The sequence below is a fragment of the Rhamphochromis sp. 'chilingali' genome (assembly GCF_963969265.1).
Source record: "Rhamphochromis sp. 'chilingali' genome assembly, chromosome: 10".
Taxonomy (NCBI): Eukaryota; Metazoa; Chordata; class Actinopteri; order Cichliformes; family Cichlidae; genus Rhamphochromis; species Rhamphochromis sp. 'chilingali'.
Window position 1 is genome coordinate 10001 of NC_137937.1, and position 17500 is coordinate 27500.

General features: G+C 48.9%; 1 long non-coding RNA gene across 4 annotated transcripts in view; it reads left to right on the plus strand.

Moving 5' to 3' along the window:
- LOC308404470 overlaps positions 1–17500 on the plus strand; it is a 20473-nt gene that overhangs the window by 986 nt on the left and 1987 nt on the right. For 2 of the 4 annotated variants that reach the window (XR_013973123.1, XR_013973125.1), the window contains exons 1-4: positions 3017–3419; positions 7825–9113; positions 10914–12197; positions 14826–16115. This is a non-coding gene — a long non-coding RNA (uncharacterized lncRNA). Of the gene's footprint in view, positions 293–3016; positions 3420–7824; positions 9114–10913; positions 12198–14825; positions 16116–17500 lie in introns of those variants that run through there. The other 2 variants (XR_013973122.1, XR_013973124.1) reach the window with 2 other exon arrangements.

Here is a 17500-nt window from a genome sequence, read left to right on the forward strand (position 1 = left end):
CTTGCTGTGTATTTAAGAAACAAACGCTGAAAGAAACCAAACAGAATGACACAGGCAGAAAGACACTGTTTTATTTTGGTAACCAATGATGCATTTCTTCTCCCCTTGTACAGGGCCTTTTATGACAGGAACAGGAACCACAGAGCGTCAGCCGCACACATCGAAGCTGCACAGGGCACACGCGGCGCCACGCAGAATAAATGACGTTCCTGATCCACAGCTCAAGCCCAGCCACCCGCTGCCTCCTCGCCGCCTCCTCCCGGGACCTTCAAGGACCACCCACCAGCCACTGGTACACATTCCAATCTTACACAATGGCCCCAGCATCACAGGGCATCTCCTGACATTAAAATCTATCCTGATTTCTGTTGTTTTTCCCTCATCTCTGAGCCGCTGAGTGTGAGTGTGTGTGTGTGTGTGTGTGTGTGTGTGTGTGTGTGTGTGTGTGTGTGTGTGTGTGTGTGTCTCTCTCTCTTTTACACAAAAAACACATGTCAGTTGTTAAGGAAAATGTTATAAAACACTTCTTCAGTAAAGACTCAGAGAAGAGAAACACACAGAACTTCTTGCTAGCAAGGGCAGCCTCCACTATAAGAGACTCCAGTGAGAGAACTGCCCCGGTCTTTATTTTATACTCCATTGAGCGTGTGTGTGTGCGTGTGTGTGTGTGTGTGTGTGTGTGTGTGTGTGTGTGTGTGTGTGTGTGTGTGTGTGTGTGTGTGTGTGACAGAGAGACAGACAGAGAGAGAGAGAGAGAGACACTTGCTGTGGATTTAAAAATTTAAAAAAACACACAGAAAACCCAAAGAGAAAAAGAGGCACACAAGTCGATTTGTACCGCATTGAGTTGCAAAGCAGCTGACCAGCTTGTGTGTGTGTGTGTGTGTGTGTGTGTGTGTGTGTGTGTGTGTGTCTCTTTTACACAAAAAATACATGTGAGTGCACTTGCAACAACTTTAATATGGAATGTACTGGACTTCCCAGCTAGGCGCCCTCCTGTGGACCAAACATGCAATTGAAAGATGTTATTTTCGCCGGTATAACTCCTTCAGACACTTTGTACCGCATTGAGCCAGCAGAGGGAGCCCCCCTGGTTCAATCCCAGTTGCACAGCAGTTGTGACCAGCTTCTGTCTGTGTGCTTTGGTGTGTGTGTGTGTGTGTGTGTGTGTGTGTGTGTGTGTGTGTGTTGACAGAGAGAGAGAGAGAGAGAGAGAGAGACAGAGAGAGAGAGAGAGAGAGAGAGAGAGGGAGAGATACAAAGGAATGTAATTCAAATTTTGCACTTCAGACCTTACAGTGTGTGTGTGTGTGTGTGTGTGTGTGTGTGTGTGTGTGTGTGTGTGTCTGTCTTTTACACAAAAAATGCACTTGCAACAACTTTAATATGGAATGTACTGGACTTCCCAGCTAGGCGCCCTCCTGTGGACCAAACATGCAATTGAAAGATGTTATTTTCGCCGGTATAACTCCTTCAGACACTTTGTACCGCATTGAGCCAGCAGAGGGAGCCCCCCTGGTTCAATCCCAGTTGCACAGCAGTTGTGACCAGCTTTTGTCTGTGTGCTTTGGTGTGTGTGTGTTTGTGTGTGTGTGTGTGTGTGTGTGTGTGTGTGTGTGTGTGTGTGTGTGTGTGTTGACAGAGAGAGAGAGAGAGAGAGAGAGAGACAGAGAGAGAGAGAGACAGAGAGGGAGAGATACAAAGGAATGTAATTCAAATTTTGCACTTCAGACCTTACAGTGTGTGTGTGTGTGTGTGTGTGTGTTGACAGAGAGAGAGAGAGAGAGAGAGAGACAGAGAGAGAGAGAGAGAGAGGGAGAGATACAAAGGAATGTAATTCAAATTTTGCACTTCAGACCTTACAGTGTGTGTGTGTGTGTGTGTGTGTGTGTGTGTGTGTGTGTGTGTGTGTGTGTGTGTGTGTGTGTCTGTCTGTCTGTCTGTCTTTTACACAAAAAATGCACTTGCAACAACTTTAATATGGAATGTACTGGACTTCCCAGCTAGGCGCCCTCCTGTGGACGACAGGTGCAATCCCAGTTGCACAGCACTTGACCAGCTTGTGTGTGTGTGTGTGTGTGTGTGTGTGTGTGTGACAGACAGACAGACAGACAGAGAGGGAGATTCAAAGCATCAGGACCAGGAGATGACACAGTGCTCCAAAGGCCTGGTTCTGCTGCCTCCTCCTCCACCCACCTGCTGCAGACGCTTCTGTGAAGGGAAACTGCTACATGTTATGTCACCGATCCCTGCCATGCTGCGTGTCTAACGACCCGGCAGGGCCTGCTGAGTACAGTGGTGGTGGAATCGGCCCGATCGGACACTCCTATCTGCCACTTTGACCTTTTTATTCCGTCAAATTTTGACCCATTTACACCAAGTCCAGAACCGTTGGTGCTATCGACATGGGGTCTTCACCAGGGTGTCCGGAGCACCCCGAAACCCCCCCGTAGACACCACTTTCATCCCTCTACGACACTTACTTTCCCAGTTATTCCATTTTATTCCGTCAAATTCTGGCTATTACCCCCTAACCTATCCCTAAGCCTCCTGCAAAGGTACTCTGAACCATGCCATGTTGGGCACCTGCGGATGCGCCCGCACACGGGCAACGCAATGCCAGTGGAACCAGGCCCTCTGCACCTTCCTTTCTCCGACTGGGACCCTTTTGTCCCATCCTTTTTGGTCCGATTCGCCATATCTCCAGAACCGAAGAAGCCATCGGCGTGGCCTCTTCGCCACAGCGTCCGGCACCCACCAAAACCCCCACCTAGACACCAACATCAGCCCTCTACACCTCTTACTTTTTCAGTTATTCCACTTTTGTCCCATCCTCTCCTGGCTTTTTCCCCATAACCTATCATTTAAGCCTCATCATACCTGCCGTGGGCCACTGGAGGGAGACAAATCACCATGCACTAAAATTCAAATTTTGCACTGCAAACCTCACAGTGTCTGTGTGTGTGTGTGTGTGTGTGTGTGTGTGTGTGTGTGCGCTTTGGTGTGTGTGTGTGTGTGTGTGTGTGTGCGCTTTGGTGTGTGTGTGTGTGTGTGTGTGTGCGCGCTTTGGTGTGTGTGCTTTGGTGTGTGTGTGTGTGTGACAGAGAGAGAGAGAGAGAGAGTGACACTTGCTGTGTATTTAAGAAACAAACGCTGAAAGAAACCAAACAGAATGACACAGGCAGAAAGACACTGTTTTATTTTGGTAACCAATGATGCATTTCTTCTCCCCTTGTACAGGGCCTTTTATGACAGGAACAGGAACCACAGAGCGTCAGCCGCACACATCGAAGCTGCACAGGGCACACGCGGCGCCACGCAGAATAAATGACGTTCCTGATCCACAGCTCAAGCCCAGCCACCCGCTGCCTCCTCGCCGCCTCCTCCCGGGACCTTCAAGGACCACCCACCAGCCACTGGTACACATTCCAATCTTACACAATGGCCCCAGCATCACAGGGCATCTCCTGACATTAAAATCTATCCTGATTTCTGTTGTTTTTCCCTCATCTCTGAGCCGCTGAGTGTGAGTGTGTGTGTGTGTGTGTGTGTGTGTGTGTGTGTGTGTGTGTGTGTGTGTGTGTGTGTGTGTGTGTGTCTCTCTCTCTTTTACACAAAAAACACATGTCAGTTGTTAAGGAAAATGTTATAAAACACTTCTTCAGTAAAGACTCAGAGAAGAGAAACACACAGAACTTCTTGCTAGCAAGGGCAGCCTCCACTATAAGAGACTCCAGTGAGAGAACTGCCCCGGTCTTTATTTTATACTCCATTGAGCGTGTGTGTGTGCGTGTGTGTGTGTGTGTGTGTGTGTGTGTGTGTGTGTGTGTGTGTGTGTGTGTGTGTGACAGAGAGACAGACAGAGAGAGAGAGAGAGAGACACTTGCTGTGGATTTAAAAATTTAAAAAAACACACAGAAAACCCAAAGAGAAAAAGAGGCACACAAGTCGATTTGTACCGCATTGAGTTGCAAAGCAGCTGACCAGCTTGTGTGTGTGTGTGTGTGTGTGTGTGTGTGTGTGTGTGTGTGTCTCTTTTACACAAAAAATACATGTGAGTGCACTTGCAACAACTTTTAATATGCAATGTACAGGACTTGCCAGCTAGGCGCCATCCTGTGGACCAAACATGCAATTGAAAGATGTTATTTTCGCCGGTATAACTCCTTCAGACACTTTGTACCGCATTGAGCCAGCAGAGGGAGCCCCCCTGGTTCAATCCCAGTTGCACAGCAGTTGTGACCAGCTTCTGTCTGTGTGCTTTGGTGTGTGTGTGTGTGTGTGTGTGTGTGTGTGTGTGTGTGTGTGTGTGTGTGTGTGTGTGTTGACAGAGAGAGAGAGAGAGAGAGAGAGAGACAGAGAGAGAGAGAGAGAGAGAGAGAGAGGGAGAGATACAAAGGAATGTAATTCAAATTTTGCACTTCAGACCTTACAGTGTGTGTGTGTGTGTGTGTGTGTGTGTGTGTGTGTGTGTGTGTGTGTGTGTGTGTGTGTGTGTCTGTCTGTCTGTCTGTCTGTCTGTCTGTCTTTTACACAAAAAATGCACTTGCAACAACTTTAATATGGAATGTACTGGACTTCCCAGCTAGGCGCCCTCCTGTGGACGACAGGTGCAATCCCAGTTGCACAGCACTTGACCAGCTTCTGTGTGTGTGTGTGTGTGTGTGTGTGACAGACAGACAGACAGACAGAGAGGGAGATTCAAAGCATCAGGACTAGGAGATGACACAGTGCTCCAAAGGCCTGGTTCTGCTGCCTCCTCCTCCACCCACCTGCTGCAGACGCTTCTGTGAAGGGAAACTGCTACATGTTATGTCACCGATCCCTGCCATGCTGCGTGTCTAACGACCCGGCAGGGCCTGCTGAGTACAGTGGTGGTGGAATCGGCCCGATCGGACACTCCTATCTGCCACTTTGACCTTTTTATTCCGTCAAATTTGGACCCATTTACACCAAGTCCAGAACCGTTGGTGCTATCGACATGGGGTCTTCACCAGGGTGTCCGGAGCACCCCGAAACCCCCCCGTAGACACAACTTTCATCCCTCTACGACACTTACTTTCCCAGTTATTCCATTTTATTCCGTCAAATTCTGGCTATTACCCCCTAACCTATCCCTAAGCCTCCTGCAAAGGTACTCTGAACCATGCCATGTTGGGCACCTGCGGATGCGCCCGCACACGGGCAACGCAATGCCAGTGGAACCAGGCCCTCTGCACCTTCCTTTCTCCGACTGGGACCCTTTTGTCCCATCCTTTTTGGTCCGATTCGCCATATCTCCAGAACCGAAGAAGCCATCGGCGTGGCCTCTTCGCCACAGTGTCCGGCACCCACCAAAACCCCCACCTAGACACCAACATCAGCCCTCTACACCTCTTACTTTTTCAGTTATTCCACTTTTGTCCCATCCTCTCCTGGCTTTTTCCCCATAACCCTATCATTTAAGCCTCATCATACCTGCCGTGGGCCACTGGAGGGAGACAAATCACCATGCACTAAAATTCAAATTTTGCACTGCAAACCTCACAGTGTCTGTGTGTGTGTGTGTGTGTGTGTGTGTGTGTGTGTGTGTGTGTGTGTGTGTGTGTGTGTGCGCTTTGGTGTGTGTGTGTGTGTGTGTGTGTGCGCGCTTTGGTGTGTGTGCTTTGGTGTGTGTGTGTGTGTGACAGAGAGAGAGAGAGAGAGAGTGACACTTGCTGTGTATTTAAGAAACAAACGCTGAAAGAAACCAAACAGAATGACACAGGCAGAAAGACACTGTTTTATTTTGGTAACCAATGATGCATTTCTTCTCCCCTTGTACAGGGCCTTTTATGACAGGAACAGGAACCACAGAGCGTCAGCCGCACACATCGAAGCTGCACAGGGCACACGCGGCGCCACGCAGAATAAATGACGTTCCTGATCCACAGCTCAAGCCCAGCCACCCGCTACCTCCTCGCCGCCTCCTCCCGGGACCTTCAAGGACCACCCACCAGCCACTGGTACACATTCCAATCTTACACAATGGCCCCAGCATCACAGGGCATCTCCTGACATTAAAATCTATCCTGATTTCTGTTGTTTTTCCCTCATCTCTGAGCCGCTGAGTGTGAGTGTGTGTGTGTGTGTGTGTGTGTGTGTGTGTGTGTGTGTGTGTGTGTGTGTGTGTGTGTGTGTGTGTGTGTGTCTCTCTCTCTTTTACACAAAAAACACATGTCAGTTGTTAAGGAAAATGTTATAAAACACTTCTTCAGTAAAGACTCAGAGAAGAGAAACACACAGAACTTCTTGCTAGCAAGGGCAGCCTCCACTATAAGAGACTCCAGTGAGAGAACTGCCCCGGTCTTTATTTTATACTCCATTGAGTGTGTGTGTGTGTGTGTGTGTGTGCGTGTGTGTGTGTGTGTGTGTGTGTGTGTGTGTGTGTGTGTGTGTGACAGAGAGACAGACAGAGAGAGAGAGAGAGAGACACTTGCTGTGGATTTAAAAATTTAAAAAAACACACAGAAAACCCAAAGAGAAAAAGAGGCACACAAGTCGATTTGTACCGCATTGAGTTGCAAAGCAGCTGACCAGCTTGTGTGTGTGTGTGTGTGTGTGTGTGTGTGTGTGTGTGTGTGTGTGTGTGTCTCTTTTACACAAAAAATACATGTGAGTGCACTTGCAACAACTTTTAATATGCAATGTACAGGACTTGCCAGCTAGGCGCCATCCTGTGGACCAAACATGCAATTGAAAGATGTTATTTTCGCCGGTATAACTCCTTCAGACACTTTGTACCGCATTGAGCCAGCAGAGGGAGCCCCCCTGGTTCAATCCCAGTTGCACAGCAGTTGTGACCAGCTTCTGTCTGTGTGCTTTGGTGTGTGTGTGTGTGTGTGTGTGTGTGTGTGTGTGTGTGTGTGTGTGTGTGTGTTGACAGAGAGAGACAGAGAGAGACAGAGAGAGAGACAGAGAGAGAGAGAGACAGAGAGGGAGAGATACAAAGGAATGTAATTCAAATTTTGCACTTCAGACCTTACAGTGTGTGTGTGTGTGTGTGTGTGTGTCTGTCTTTTACACAAAAAATGCACTTGCAACAACTTTAATATGGAATGTACTGGACTTGCCAGCTAGGCGCCCTCCTGTGGACCAAACATGCAATTGAAAGATGTTATTTTCGCCGGTATAACTCCTTCAGACACTTTGTACCGCATTGAGCCAGCAGAGGGAGCCCCCCTGGTTCAATCCCAGTTGCACAGCAGTTGTGACCAGCTTCTGTCTGTGTGCTTTGGTGTGTGTGTGTGTGTGTGTGTGTGTGTGTGTGTGTGTGTGTGTGTGTGTGTGTGTGTGTGTGTGTGTGTGTGTGTGTGTGTGTGTTGACAGAGAGAGAGAGAGAGAGAGAGAGAGAGACAGAGAGAGAGAGAGACAGAGAGGGAGAGATACAAAGGAATGTAATTCAAATTTTGCACTTCAGACCTTACAGTGTGTGTGTGTGTGTGTGTGTGTGTGTGTGTGTGTGTGTGTTGACAGAGAGAGAGAGAGAGAGAGAGAGACAGAGAGAGAGAGAGAGAGAGAGAGAGAGGGAGAGATACAAAGGAATGTAATTCAAATTTTGCACTTCAGACCTTACAGTGTGTGTGTGTGTGTGTGTGTGTGTGTGTGTGTGTGTGTGTGTGTGTGTGTGTGTGTGTGTGTGTGTGTGTGTGTCTGTCTGTCTGTCTTTTACACAAAAAATGCACTTGCAACAACTTTAATATGGAATGTACTGGACTTCCCAGCTAGGCGCCCTCCTGTGGACGACAGGTGCAATCCCAGTTGCACAGCACTTGACCAGCTTCTGTGTGTGTGTGTGTGTGACAGACAGACAGACAGACAGAGAGGGAGATTCAAAGCATCAGGACCAGGAGATGACACAGTGCTCCAAAGGCCTGGTTCTGCTGCCTCCTCCTCCACCCACCTGCTGCAGACGCTTCTGTGAAGGGAAACTGCTACATGTTATGTCACCGATCCCTGCCATGCTGCGTGTCTAACGACCCGGCAGGGCCTGCTGAGTACAGTGGTGGTGGAATCGGCCCGATCGGACACTCCTATCTGCCACTTTGACCTTTTTATTCCGTCAAATTTGGACCCATTTACACCAAGTCCAGAACCGTTGGTGCTATCGACATGGGGTCTTCACCAGGGTGTCCGGAGCACCCCGAAACCCCCCCGTAGACACAACTTTCATCCCTCTACGACACTTACTTTCCCAGTTATTCCATTTTATTCCGTCAAATTCTGGCTATTACCCCCTAACCTATCCCTAAGCCTCCTGCAAAGGTACTCTGAACCATGCCATGTTGGGCACCTGCGGATGCGCCCGCACACGGGCAACGCAATGCCAGTGGAACCAGGCCCTCTGCACCTTCCTTTCTCCGACTGGGACCCTTTTGTCCCATCCTTTTTGGTCCGATTCGCCATATCTCCAGAACCGAAGAAGCCATCGGCGTGGCCTCTTCGCCACAGTGTCCGGCACCCACCAAAACCCCCACCTAGACACCAACATCAGCCCTCTACACCTCTTACTTTTTCAGTTATTCCACTTTTGTCCCATCCTCTCCTGGCTTTTTCCCCATAACCTATCCTATCATTTAAGCCTCATCATACCTGCCGTGGGCCACTGGAGGGAGACAAATCACCATGCACTAAAATTCAAATTTTGCACTGCAAACCTCACAGTGTCTGTGTGTGTCTGTGTTTGTGTGTGTGTGTGCTTTGGTGTGTGTGTGTGTGTGTGTGTGTGTGTGTGTGTGTGTGTGTGTGTGTGTGTGTGTGACAGACAGAGAGAGAGAGAGAGAGAGAGAGAGAGAGAGTGACACTTGCTGTGTATTTAAGAAACAAACGCTGAAAGAAACCAAACAGAATGACACAGGCAGAAAGACACTGTTTTATTTTGGTAACCAATGATGCATTTCTTCTCCCCTTGTACAGGGCCTTTTATGACAGGAACAGGAACCACAGAGCGTCAGCCGCACACATCGAAGCTGCACAGGGCACACGCGGCGCCACGCAGAATAAATGACGTTCCTGATCCACAGCTCAAGCCCAGCCACCCGCTACCTCCTCGCCGCCTCCTCCCGGGACCTTCAAGGACCACCCACCAGCCACTGGTACACATTCCAATCTTACACAATGGCCCCAGCATCACAGGGCATCTCCTGACATTAAAATCTATCCTGATTTCTGTTGTTTTTCCCTCATCTCTGAGCCGCTGAGTGTGAGTGTGTGTGTGTGTGTGTGTGTGTGTGTGTGTGTGTGTGTGTGTGTGTGTGTGTGTGTGTCTCTCTCTCTTTTACACAAAAAACACATGTCAGTTGTTAAGGAAAATGTTATAAAACACTTCTTCAGTAAAGACTCAGAGAAGAGAAACACACAGAACTTCTTGCTAGCAAGGGCAGCCTCCACTATAAGAGACTCCAGTGAGAGAACTGCCCCGGTCTTTATTTTATACTCCATTGAGCGTGTGTGTGTGCGTGTGTGTGTGTGTGTGTGTGTGTGTGTGTGTGTGTGTGTGTGTGTGTGTGTGTGTGTGTGTGACAGAGAGACAGACAGAGAGAGAGAGAGAGAGACACTTGCTGTGGATTTAAAAATTTAAAAAAACACACAGAAAACCCAAAGAGAAAAAGAGGCACACAAGTCGATTTGTACCGCATTGAGTTGCAAAGCAGCTGACCAGCTTGTGTGTGTGTGTGTGTGTGTGTGTGTGTGTGTGTGTGTGTGTGTCTCTTTTACACAAAAAATACATGTGAGTGCACTTGCAACAACTTTAATATGGAATGTACTGGACTTCCCAGCTAGGCGCCCTCCTGTGGACCAAACATGCAATTGAAAGATGTTATTTTCGCCGGTATAACTCCTTCAGACACTTTGTACCGCATTGAGCCAGCAGAGGGAGCCCCCCTGGTTCAATCCCAGTTGCACAGCAGTTGTGACCAGCTTCTGTCTGTGTGCTTTGGTGTGTGTGTGTGTGTGTGTGTGTGTGTGTGTGTGTGTGTGTGTGTTGACAGAGAGAGAGAGAGAGAGAGAGAGAGACAGAGAGAGAGAGAGAGAGAGAGGGAGAGATACAAAGGAATGTAATTCAAATTTTGCACTTCAGACCTTACAGTGTGTGTGTGTGTGTGTGTGTGTGTGTGTGTGTGTGTGTGTGTGTGTGTCTGTCTTTTACACAAAAAATGCACTTGCAACAACTTTAATATGGAATGTACTGGACTTCCCAGCTAGGCGCCCTCCTGTGGACCAAACATGCAATTGAAAGATGTTATTTTCGCCGGTATAACTCCTTCAGACACTTTGTACCGCATTGAGCCAGCAGAGGGAGCCCCCCTGGTTCAATCCCAGTTGCACAGCAGTTGTGACCAGCTTTTGTCTGTGTGCTTTGGTGTGTGTGTGTTGTGTGTGTGTGTGTGTGTGTGTGTGTGTGTGTGTGTGTGTGTGTGTTGACAGAGAGAGAGAGAGAGAGAGAGAGAGACAGAGAGAGAGAGAGACAGAGAGGGAGAGATACAAAGGAATGTAATTCAAATTTTGCACTTCAGACCTTACAGTGTGTGTGTGTGTGTGTGTGTGTGTTGACAGAGAGAGAGAGAGAGAGAGAGAGACAGAGAGAGAGAGAGAGAGAGAGAGAGGGAGAGATACAAAGGAATGTAATTCAAATTTTGCACTTCAGACCTTACAGTGTGTGTGTGTGTGTGTGTGTGTGTGTGTGTGTGTGTGTGTGTGTGTGTGTGTGTGTGTGTGTGTGTCTGTCTGTCTGTCTGTCTTTTACACAAAAAATGCACTTGCAACAACTTTAATATGGAATGTACTGGACTTCCCAGCTAGGCGCCCTCCTGTGGACGACAGGTGCAATCCCAGTTGCACAGCACTTGACCAGCTTGTGTGTGTGTGTGTGTGTGTGTGTGTGTGTGTGACAGACAGACAGACAGACAGAGAGGGAGATTCAAAGCATCAGGACCAGGAGATGACACAGTGCTCCAAAGGCCTGGTTCTGCTGCCTCCTCCTCCACCCACCTGCTGCAGACGCTTCTGTGAAGGGAAACTGCTACATGTTATGTCACCGATCCCTGCCATGCTGCGTGTCTAACGACCCGGCAGGGCCTGCTGAGTACAGTGGTGGTGGAATCGGCCCGATCGGACACTCCTATCTGCCACTTTGACCTTTTTATTCCGTCAAATTTTGACCCATTTACACCAAGTCCAGAACCGTTGGTGCTATCGACATGGGGTCTTCACCAGGGTGTCCGGAGCACCCCGAAACCCCCCCGTAGACACCACTTTCATCCCTCTACGACACTTACTTTCCCAGTTATTCCATTTTATTCCGTCAAATTCTGGCTATTACCCCCTAACCTATCCCTAAGCCTCCTGCAAAGGTACTCTGAACCATGCCATGTTGGGCACCTGCGGATGCGCCCGCACACGGGCAACGCAATGCCAGTGGAACCAGGCCCTCTGCACCTTCCTTTCTCCGACTGGGACCCTTTTGTCCCATCCTTTTTGGTCCGATTCGCCATATCTCCAGAACCGAAGAAGCCATCGGCGTGGCCTCTTCGCCACAGCGTCCGGCACCCACCAAAACCCCCACCTAGACACCAACATCAGCCCTCTACACCTCTTACTTTTTCAGTTATTCCACTTTTGTCCCATCCTCTCCTGGCTTTTTCCCCATAACCTATCATTTAAGCCTCATCATACCTGCCGTGGGCCACTGGAGGGAGACAAATCACCATGCACTAAAATTCAAATTTTGCACTGCAAACCTCACAGTGTCTGTGTGTGTGTGTGTGTGTGTGTGTGTGTGTGTGTGCGCTTTGGTGTGTGTGTGTGTGTGTGTGTGTGCGCGCTTTGGTGTGTGTGCTTTGGTGTGTGTGTGTGTGTGACAGAGAGAGAGAGAGAGAGAGTGACACTTGCTGTGTATTTAAGAAACAAACGCTGAAAGAAACCAAACAGAATGACACAGGCAGAAAGACACTGTTTTATTTTGGTAACCAATGATGCATTTCTTCTCCCCTTGTACAGGGCCTTTTATGACAGGAACAGGAACCACAGAGCGTCAGCCGCACACATCGAAGCTGCACAGGGCACACGCGGCGCCACGCAGAATAAATGACGTTCCTGATCCACAGCTCAAGCCCAGCCACCCGCTGCCTCCTCGCCGCCTCCTCCCGGGACCTTCAAGGACCACCCACCAGCCACTGGTACACATTCCAATCTTACACAATGGCCCCAGCATCACAGGGCATCTCCTGACATTAAAATCTATCCTGATTTCTGTTGTTTTTCCCTCATCTCTGAGCCGCTGAGTGTGAGTGTGTGTGTGTGTGTGTGTGTGTGTGTGTGTGTGTGTGTGTGTGTGTGTGTGTGTGTGTGTGTGTGTGTCTCTCTCTCTTTTACACAAAAAACACATGTCAGTTGTTAAGGAAAATGTTATAAAACACTTCTTCAGTAAAGACTCAGAGAAGAGAAACACACAGAACTTCTTGCTAGCAAGGGCAGCCTCCACTATAAGAGACTCCAGTGAGAGAACTGCCCCGGTCTTTATTTTATACTCCATTGAGCGTGTGTGTGTGCGTGTGTGTGTGTGTGTGTGTGTGTGTGTGTGTGTGTGTGTGTGTGTGTGTGTGTGTGTGACAGAGAGACAGACAGAGAGAGAGAGAGAGAGACACTTGCTGTGGATTTAAAAATTTAAAAAAACACACAGAAAACCCAAAGAGAAAAAGAGGCACACAAGTCGATTTGTACCGCATTGAGTTGCAAAGCAGCTGACCAGCTTGTGTGTGTGTGTGTGTGTGTGTGTGTGTGTGTGTGTGTGTGTGTCTCTTTTACACAAAAAATACATGTGAGTGCACTTGCAACAACTTTTAATATGCAATGTACAGGACTTGCCAGCTAGGCGCCATCCTGTGGACCAAACATGCAATTGAAAGATGTTATTTTCGCCGGTATAACTCCTTCAGACACTTTGTACCGCATTGAGCCAGCAGAGGGAGCCCCCCTGGTTCAATCCCAGTTGCACAGCAGTTGTGACCAGCTTCTGTCTGTGTGCTTTGGTGTGTGTGTGTGTGTGTGTGTGTGTGTGTGTGTGTGTGTGTGTGTGTGTGTGTGTGTTGACAGAGAGAGAGAGAGAGAGAGAGAGAGACAGAGAGAGAGAGAGAGAGAGAGAGAGAGGGAGAGATACAAAGGAATGTAATTCAAATTTTGCACTTCAGACCTTACAGTGTGTGTGTGTGTGTGTGTGTGTGTGTGTGTGTGTGTGTGTGTGTGTGTGTGTGTGTGTGTGTGTGTGTCTGTCTGTCTGTCTGTCTGTCTTTTACACAAAAAATGCACTTGCAACAACTTTAATATGGAATGTACTGGACTTCCCAGCTAGGCGCCCTCCTGTGGACGACAGGTGCAATCCCAGTTGCACAGCACTTGACCAGCTTCTGTGTGTGTGTGTGTGTGTGTGTGTGACAGACAGACAGACAGACAGAGAGGGAGATTCAAAGCATCAGGACTAGGAGATGACACAGTGCTCCAAAGGCCTGGTTCTGCTGCCTCCTCCTCCACCCACCTGCTGCAGACGCTTCTGTGAAGGGAAACTGCTACATGTTATGTCACCGATCCCTGCCATGCTGCGTGTCTAACGACCCGGCAGGGCCTGCTGAGTACAGTGGTGGTGGAATCGGCCCGATCGGACACTCCTATCTGCCACTTTGACCTTTTTATTCCGTCAAATTTGGACCCATTTACACCAAGTCCAGAACCGTTGGTGCTATCGACATGGGGTCTTCACCAGGGTGTCCGGAGCACCCCGAAACCCCCCCGTAGACACAACTTTCATCCCTCTACGACACTTACTTTCCCAGTTATTCCATTTTATTCCGTCAAATTCTGGCTATTACCCCCTAACCTATCCCTAAGCCTCCTGCAAAGGTACTCTGAACCATGCCATGTTGGGCACCTGCGGATGCGCCCGCACACGGGCAACGCAATGCCAGTGGAACCAGGCCCTCTGCACCTTCCTTTCTCCGACTGGGACCCTTTTGTCCCATCCTTTTTGGTCCGATTCGCCATATCTCCAGAACCGAAGAAGCCATCGGCGTGGCCTCTTCGCCACAGTGTCCGGCACCCACCAAAACCCCCACCTAGACACCAACATCAGCCCTCTACACCTCTTACTTTTTCAGTTATTCCACTTTTGTCCCATCCTCTCCTGGCTTTTTCCCCATAACCTATCATTTAAGCCTCATCATACCTGCCGTGGGCCACTGGAGGGAGACAAATCACCATGCACTAAAATTCAAATTTTGCACTGCAAACCTCACAGTGTCTGTGTGTGTGTGTGTGTGTGTGTGTGTGTGTGTGTGTGTGTGTGTGTGTGTGTGTGTGTGTGTGTGTGTGTGTGTGTGTGTGTGTGACAGACAGAGAGAGAGAGAGAGAGAGAGACAGAGAGACAGAGAGGGAGAGATACAAAGGAATGTAATTCAAATTTTGCACTTCAGACCTTACAGTGTGTGTGTGTGTGTGTGTGTGTGTTGACAGAGAGAGAGAGAGAGAGAGAGAGAGAGAGAGAGAGAGAGAGAGAGGGAGAGATACAAAGGAATGTAATTCAAATTTTGCACTTCAGACCTTACAGTGTGTGTGTGTGTGTGTGTGTGTGTGTGTGTGTGTGTGTGTGTGTGTCTGTCTGTCTGTCTTTTACACAAAAAATGCACTTGCAACAACTTTAATATGGAATGTACTGGACTTCCCAGCTAGGCGCCCTCCTGTGGACGACAGGTGCAATCCCAGTTGCACAGCACTTGACCAGCTTGTGTGTGTGTGTGTGTGTGTGTGTGTGACAGACAGACAGACAGACAGAGAGGGAGATTCAAAGCATCAGGACCAGGAGATGACACAGTGCTCCAAAGGCCTGGTTCTGCTGCCTCCTCCTCCACCCACCTGCTGCAGACGCTTCTGTGAAGGGAAACTGCTACATGTTATGTCACCGATCCCTGCCATGCTGCGTGTCTAACGACCCGGCAGGGCCTGCTGAGTACAGTGGTGGTGGAATCGTCCCGATCGGACACTCCTATCTGCCACTTTGACCTTTTTATTCCGTCAAATTTTGACCCATTTACACCAAGTCCAGAACCGTTGGTGCTATCGACATGGGGTCTTCACCAGGGTGTCCGGAGCACCCCGAAACCCCCCCGTAGACACAACTTTCATCCCTCTACGACACTTACTTTCCCAGTTATTCCATTTTATTCCGTCAAATTCTGGCTATTACCCCCTAACCTATCCCTAAGCCTCCTGCAAAGGTACTCTGAACCATGCCATGTTGGGCACCTGCGGATGCGCCCGCACACGGGCAACGCAATGCCAGTGGAACCAGGCCCTCTGCACCTTCCTTTCTCCGACTGGGACCCTTTTGTCCCATCCTTTTTGGTCCGATTCGCCATATCTCCAGAACCGAAGAAGCCATCGGCGTGGCCTCTTCGCCACAGTGTCCGGCACCCACCAAAACCCCCACCTAGACACCAACATCAGCCCTCTACACCTCTTACTTTTTCAGTTATTCCACTTTTGTCCCATCCTCTCCTGGCTTTTTCCCCATAACCTAACCCTATCATTTAAGCCTCATCATACCTGCCGTGGGCCACTGGAGGGAGACAAATCACCATGCACTAAAATTCAAATTTTGCACTGCAAACCTCACAGTGTCTGTGTGTGTGTGTGTGTGTGTGTGTGTGTGTGTGCGCTTTGGTGTGTGTGTGTGTGTGTGTGTGTGCGCGCTTTGGTGTGTGTGCTTTGGTGTGTGTGTGTGTGTGTGACAGAGAGAGAGAGAGAGAGAGTGACACTTGCTGTGTATTTAAGAAACAAACGCTGAAAGAAACCAAACAGAATGACACAGGCAGAAAGACACTGTTTTATTTTGGTAACCAATGATGCATTTCTTCTCCCCTTGTACAGGGCCTTTTATGACAGGAACAGGAACCACAGAGCGTCAGCCGCACACATCGAAGCTGCACAGGGCACACGCGGCGCCACGCAGAATAAATGACGTTCCTGATCCACAGCTCAAGCCCAGCCACCCGCTGCCTCCTCGCCGCCTCCTCCCGGGACCTTCAAGGACCACCCACCAGCCACTGGTACACATTCCAATCTTACACAATGGCCCCAGCATCACAGGGCATCTCCTGACATTAAAATCTATCCTGATTTCTGTTGTTTTTCCCTCATCTCTGAGCCGCTGAGTGTGAGTGTGTGTGTGTGTGTGTGTGTGTGTGTGTGTGTGTGTGTGTGTGTGTGTCTCTCTCTCTTTTACACAAAAAACACATGTCAGTTGTTAAGGAAAATGTTATAAAACACTTCTTCAGTAAAGACTCAGAGAAGAGAAACACACAGAACTTCTTGCTAGCAAGGGCAGCCTCCACTATAAGAGACTCCAGTGAGAGAACTGCCCCGGTCTTTATTTTATACTCCATTGAGCGTGTGTGTGTGCGTGTGTGTGTGTGTGTGTGTGTGTGTGTGTGTGTGTGTGTGTGTGTGTGTGTGTGTGTGTGTGTGTGACAGAGAGACAGACAGAGAGAGAGAGAGAGAGACACTTGCTGTGGATTTAAAAATTTAAAAAAACACACAGAAAACCCAAAGAGAAAAAGAGGCACACAAGTCGATTTGTACCGCATTGAGTTGCAAAGCAGCTGACCAGCTTGTGTGTGTGTGTGTGTGTGTGTGTGTGTGTGTGTGTGTGTGTGTCTCTTTTACACAAAAAATACATGTGAGTGCACTTGCAACAACTTTTAATATGCAATGTACAGGACTTGCCAGCTAGGCGCCATCCTGTGGACCAAACATGCAATTGAAAGATGTTATTTTCGCCGGTATAACTCCTTCAGACACTTTGTACCGCATTGAGCCAGCAGAGGGAGCCCCCCTGGTTCAATCCCAGTTGCACAGCAGTTGTGACCAGCTTCTGTCTGTGTGCTTTGGTGTGTGTGTGTGTGTGTGTGTGTGTGTGTGTGTGTGTGTGTGTGTGTGTGTGTGTGTTGACAGAGAGAGACAGAGAGAGACAGAGAGAGAGACAGAGAGAGAGAGAGACAGAGAGGGAGAGATACAAAGGAATGTAATTCAAATTTTGCACTTCAGACCTTACAGTGTGTGTGTGTGTGTGTGTGTGTGTCTGTCTTTTACACAAAAAATGCACTTGCAACAACTTTAATATGGAATGTACTGGACTTGCCAGCTAGGCGCCCTCCTGTGGACCAAACATGCAATTGAAAGATGTTATTTTCGCCGGTATAACTCCTTCAGACACTTTGTACCGCATTGAGCCAGCAGAGGGAGCCCCCCTGGTTCAATCCCAGTTGCACAGCAGTTGTGACCAGCTTCTGTCTGTGTGCTTTGGTGTGTGTGTGTGTGTGTGTGTGTGTGTGTGTGTGTGTGTGTGTGTGTGTGTTGACAGAGAGAGAGAGAGAGAGAGAGAGAGAGACAGAGAGAGAGAGAGACAGAGAGGGAGAGATACAAAGGAATGTAA